This window comes from Apium graveolens, chromosome 11, assembly GCF_009905375.1.
Source record: "Apium graveolens cultivar Ventura chromosome 11, ASM990537v1, whole genome shotgun sequence".
Lineage (NCBI taxonomy): Eukaryota > Viridiplantae > Streptophyta > Magnoliopsida > Apiales > Apiaceae > Apium > Apium graveolens.
The window spans coordinates 148312329-148317980 of NC_133657.1; positions in this window are offsets into that span (position 1 = coordinate 148312329).

Genomic DNA, 5652 nt, shown 5'->3' on the forward strand with positions numbered 1-5652 from the left:
TCTGAGTTGGAATAGTTGGGATTCGAATGTTTGTAATATAAGTAAGTATGTTTGGCTTGTGTGCATACTTTAACTTGTTGCGGTTCGTGGTAGTTGGTAAGTAGGGTCACTGAATATTATTATTATTATCATTATTATTGTTATCAGCAGGTTATAAATAGTGTGTGTGTGTGTGTGGACCCCAAACTTCTGACCCGGGTTTGGAGGGCGCCACATTGCTTCTTTGATTCAATGGCTTCAGATGGTTGAAAAGAAATTTGTTGTGATGAATTCACAACATGTAGCTTGGCCAAGATAGCAATCTGCTCTTTCTTTTGTTTAGTCTTTTTAGCATCTAGAGCAGCTTGCTTCTTTTCCTGCTTCAATCTAGCCTTTTCTTCTCTCTTTGCTTGAGCAAATTGAGGATGTCCAGCAACCACACAAATTTCTTTCCTATTTTTGAAAATCTTTGCAATTCTCCTTTTGGAAGCTGAATCAGCTGGATCTTTGTATAAAGCAATTGACCTTGACAGAAGCTTTTTCGCATCAGGCTTGGGTGTCTCATACACAGTGTCCAAATGGTTCTTCAATGATGATTTTGAGTAGTTTACCCTTGGTTTTAGAATTGTTTCAGCCTTTGGAGATTTGATGCAGGAAGGTTATCCTCTTTCCAGATAATTCATGCTCATCTCATTCACACTGATTTGCTTGACTTGAGAGTGATGGATGGCTGACTTAACTGGCTCCTTGACAAGTTCAAACTTCTTCTGTATTTCCTCATCAATCTTCTCCCAGTTGACTAAACTCAACTTTTCCTTATCAGCTGCTCTTAACTTGGCTGCTGCTGCATTGATCAGATCTATACTATCTATAACTGATGGCTTTGAGATAGTGATTAAAGGTACAATTACTTTAGTGATTTGGATTTGAAGCCTCTCCCCTTCACTTGATCCTTTCTCCCCCTTTTTGTTATCATTAAGTTGAGCAGAGGAGGGGGTTTGAGCAGCCACCAGTTTTTGAAGTAGATCAGTCTATTGGGCTTGATGGAGATGAATGGCAGTTAAAGATGCTTCTATGGCTGACATTCTAGTGTCCAAGGCATCTATCTTGGTTGAAAGATCAGAATTTTTCCTTAATTGCCTCTTGATGTCAAGCATTGTAGCTTCTGGAAGTTTAGAATCTATCTTGTCTGAAATAGCCTTTTCCATCTCCTCAATATCATTCTTTATAGTATTCACATCTCTAGCATGCTAGAAGCCATGGATTTGCTGAAGTTGCAGGGAGGCTAGATGTGTCTAAAGGAGCTTCTTGGTGCTGGCATTGGTAGTGGTTTGAAGAGCAGTATTGGTCTGATTAATTAATTGGATCAGGGTTGTCTTGAAGTAATGCTCATCACAGTGCTTTGAGAATACCCATGATGGCATACCTGACCTTGAACTTGAGCCTACTTCTCCCCCTATGTCCATTGCTTCATCTTCACTGTCCCCACTCCCATCTCCAAAGAAATCAGCTGAACCACCAGTCTCATAGTCCACATCACCAGCTGTAGAAGGCAAAGATGTGATGGCATCCTTAGCTCTCATTATAGACTGTGTGGTATGCACCAAATTCAGCATCCTTTCTGCATTGTTATTGCCCTGTTCAGCTAGAAGTTGATAAGCTGGAACAGGATGAGTAAATGCCTCAACATCAAGGGAAGTGGAATCTATAACAGCTTTAGGATGTTGAGATAGTCCTTCCCTGTCTGTATCCTGGACATTCATTGACTCACTAGCAATGACATCCATCATTATTGCTCCAGTACCTGCATTTCTCTCATTTTCTCTCTTTTATTGCCTCAGGGTCTCACCCTGGCTCCCCACCCTCACACCCTCACCTTCACCTACTAAGGTGGGACTCCTCTCACTCTCTTTTGCCAATCCTGAAGAAATGGATTGCAGATTTTCACTCATTTCCTCTCCTTTTCCTGGGAGCAACCCAGACTCTCACTCAAAACACTCTTCTCTCTCAATCCTAAGAGTGACTGTACAACCACTAAATCTTCTGCACTTGAAATAATTGAAGTTTGAAATTGTGCAGAGATACTCGACGGATGAGTGATATCCATCGAGTGAGTGGTTTTGCAATATGACGGATAACTTCTGTTAGGCTTATCCGTCAGGATACAATCATTACTCGACGGATGAGCAATATCCGTCGAGAGAGTAGAAATGAATGAGCTGGGAATAGAAACTATTGTTGACTCTGTACTGATTGAAGATATTTTAGGCACAGATGACACAACAGTTCCTGAAAGAATTGGCAAGTGAGCCAACAAATCATCTCAAAGATGATGCTCACTTGCACTAGATTTTGGCTTCCCCAACAGAGTTAAAGAAGGGGAATCAGGAATTGATGTATTTATCATATCCATATCCAGAGAATTTGTTGGTGAGTAGTGTTTGAGGTGCTTCTATAACTAGAGATTTTGGCTGTGACTCCACATTTATTGGAGTTACATCAAACTGAATTTGTGAAGGTGCAGTGACTGTGTCTTTAGCACCAGTTTGCACAGTATGTGTACCCTGTGCATCCCCAAAGGTTTTAGATTTCTTCTTTCTGGCATAAGTTTGGGGTGAGCTTGTGTCCCTAACCCTCTTGGCATGTGCTCTTGGTTGAGAGATTTGTTCAATAGCTACATCCTTTTGGGAGGATGCAGCTACAAATGAGTTTTTGTCCTTTTTAAGCATTGCAGTTTGTTGGGAAACTGCAGTGTGGCTAGGCTGGGATTCACTCAACCCTCCAACCTTATTCTTGGGGTTTCTTTTATGTTCACCCCTTCCCTCACCTAACTTACCCTCCTTCACACTCCCCTCTTTGGCTTTAGTGGATTTTTCAACTGGCATCTTTTGGGAGATACCAGAGGGGGCTTTCTTTGATTTGGATTTTGAAATAATTGAGGGTTTGGCAGCTTTGGTAGGCAAATGTTTGGTCATTGACACAGTTGTCATAGCCACACTTGAACTCAAAGAAATTATGGAGGTTGGAATAGTTGTAGGGATAGGTGAACTTACCTCACTTACCTGAGGTGCTTGCATTACAGGAAAATAGAACATTGACACATCCTTGTGATGATTGGCCCTGTTCAAATCTGTAATGAGCCTTCTCTCTTGAACCCAACAATCTAGTTTGTTGTTAGGGTTCTCAAGCACAATTTATTCACAGAGATGGTTAGCTAATAACATAAGAAATCTAGCATAATACACATTCTTACCTCTTTTATTTAACTCTCCTAGTTTAAAACCTAACTCAAACAAGACAAGGTCACTGAAATTGTAGAATTTATCTGTAACTAGCATGTAGAGCATGTTAAGCATGGAAATATTCACTGAATCAAAATTACTGACCTTTCCTGAGAAAACTTTTGTAACTACATCACACAAGAAACTCCACTCTTTCCTAAGACCCATTCTCCTAATATCACTCAATTTAGAAGTTGGAAGTGCATAGTGCATGTAATAACCCCAATTTTTTGAATTTTTGAAACACGGATGAATAGTAACTTTTGCTGATGATGCTGATTAAGGAAAATTATCAGACCACGCTATATAGGAATACTATTATGGAAATTCTAAGATCGTATTAGTATTCCATAAAGTAAATAAGTGTATGTAAAGATCGTCAGAATCCAAATTCAAACACTTTGATTTTTACCGAAAATCCACCAGATACCAAAGAATTGAGTATAAGGTAACATGATTAAAAGGATTTAATTCAAGGATTATAAGAGAGGATCATAAAAGAAATATAAAATATTGAGAAAGGTTTAGGGGAACCCAAGTAATAAGATCCCGGGTATGATCTCTCAAACGATAAACGAGAACGAAAGTTAAGCGAACCGTACAACAGATCAGCGGTCATTAGCTAAGTAATTAGGGGTTAATCAAAGAGGTTAATGGATGATGATGTCGTCACACCAACAAGAGGAAGACAAGTGTAACAAGATGACATAAGCAGATGACATGAGCATGACAAAGTGGGAAGGATTGGTTGGTTGATTGTGAGCCACACAATTTTTACCATGGTAACAATTTAATTAACAAACAAAAGGTAGCAACCAAGCCAAGGCAAAACAAATCACAAAACACAAATTAGAAGTTGACTTTTGCTTTCCAAGAACAAAAGCTCTCGGCTAAAACCAGAGCAGCAACTTCAAACTACCATATCTCCTTCAATACTCACTCAAATAGTATGTTCTATAGCTCTTTGGAAAGGTATTGAGATGGCCTACAACTCTTGTTCACAAGTCTCGTCCAAATAAGCATGGTAAGACCCTCGTTTTGACAGTTCTTTCAATCTGACTTTTAGAAACTTCAAAACCTAACTTTGTGTTCTTGATTTCTTTGGAAAGATCAAGCTTGTAGGAGGCTCTCTAAACTTCCTAGCTACTCTAATCACTCCAAGGAAGGTATAACACCTCCAAACCCTAGCTTTACTTTGAGTATTATGATAGTTTTGATGGTTATAGTAAATGAGAAGCATGATGCTTGTGTGTTTAGAGTTTGGATTGGATTTGTAGTGATTTGGATGTTGAAATCTTGTTTATAGTTAATGAAACTTAAGTATAGCTAGTAGTTCATGTGTAGGGTTGTATAAATTGGAAAATCTTGAGGTTTGGGGACTGATGTAGTAAGGTTTGGATGAGGGTTGGTTGTATTGTTGGTTGTGAGTTGAATGGTGGTTGTTTGGAGTGGTTTAAAACTTGGTAATCGCGTAAACATAGTCGTCGTAATGCCCAATTTCATACAACTGCTTGTTCTTAGTGTTCGGGAAAGAGAGCTAACTATTGAATCTGTGACTTTGCCATGTTTAGTTAGATTATGTCGTAAGCTTCGTTTTGATATGTAGTTCGCTTGAATCTGATGTACGGTTTAGGAGAAACGACCGTTTTAAGTAACGACATTTCGCGAACGAACCATTACCCCTCGCCTTACTTTGAAACCTTGGTTAAGGCCCTTAAATGACTAATTGGAGTATGAAACAATTATGTAAAGTGGATTAGGCAGTTGGTAGAGTACTCGCGAAAGAATCGCCTTAAAATTCTTAATGGTTAATTTATTAAAAATGGTGGAGCCAAGGGTACTCAAACGACTTATGTGATTTGTTAAGCGTAGAAGTGATCATAAGCGAATGTTAGGGTTCAATTGGTTAAAGTCTAGTTTCTTAAGCGATCGGGGTTTAATTCTGACTTATGTTGTTGTTCATAGGTTATCGGACCCACTCTAAGCTTAAGTCTATCCTGGAGCACTCAGGCAAGTTTTCTACCCGTTATACTGTTGTTGTGATGTAAATATATGTATATGCATTATCTTGTGATAAGTGCATGATTGTTATTAGAAAATTTTGTGATATATTGGAGTATGCTGATATGGTATATATGCATGTCTGTTTTGTAATCTTGATATCTAATTGTTGATTCAAATGCTTATAAGTTGCATAATACTTATGTTAGAGATAAGTAGTAGTTGCGTATAACCTTAGTATAGGGGACCCAAAGGTGAACATATTTTCTAAACCGGGAGACGATGTTCCCGAGTATATTATATATATATATATTTATATATATTTAAATAGTTTTTAAAACTATTATTCGAATAAGGTTTATTCGATAACTTTATTTCACTTAGTGAATAT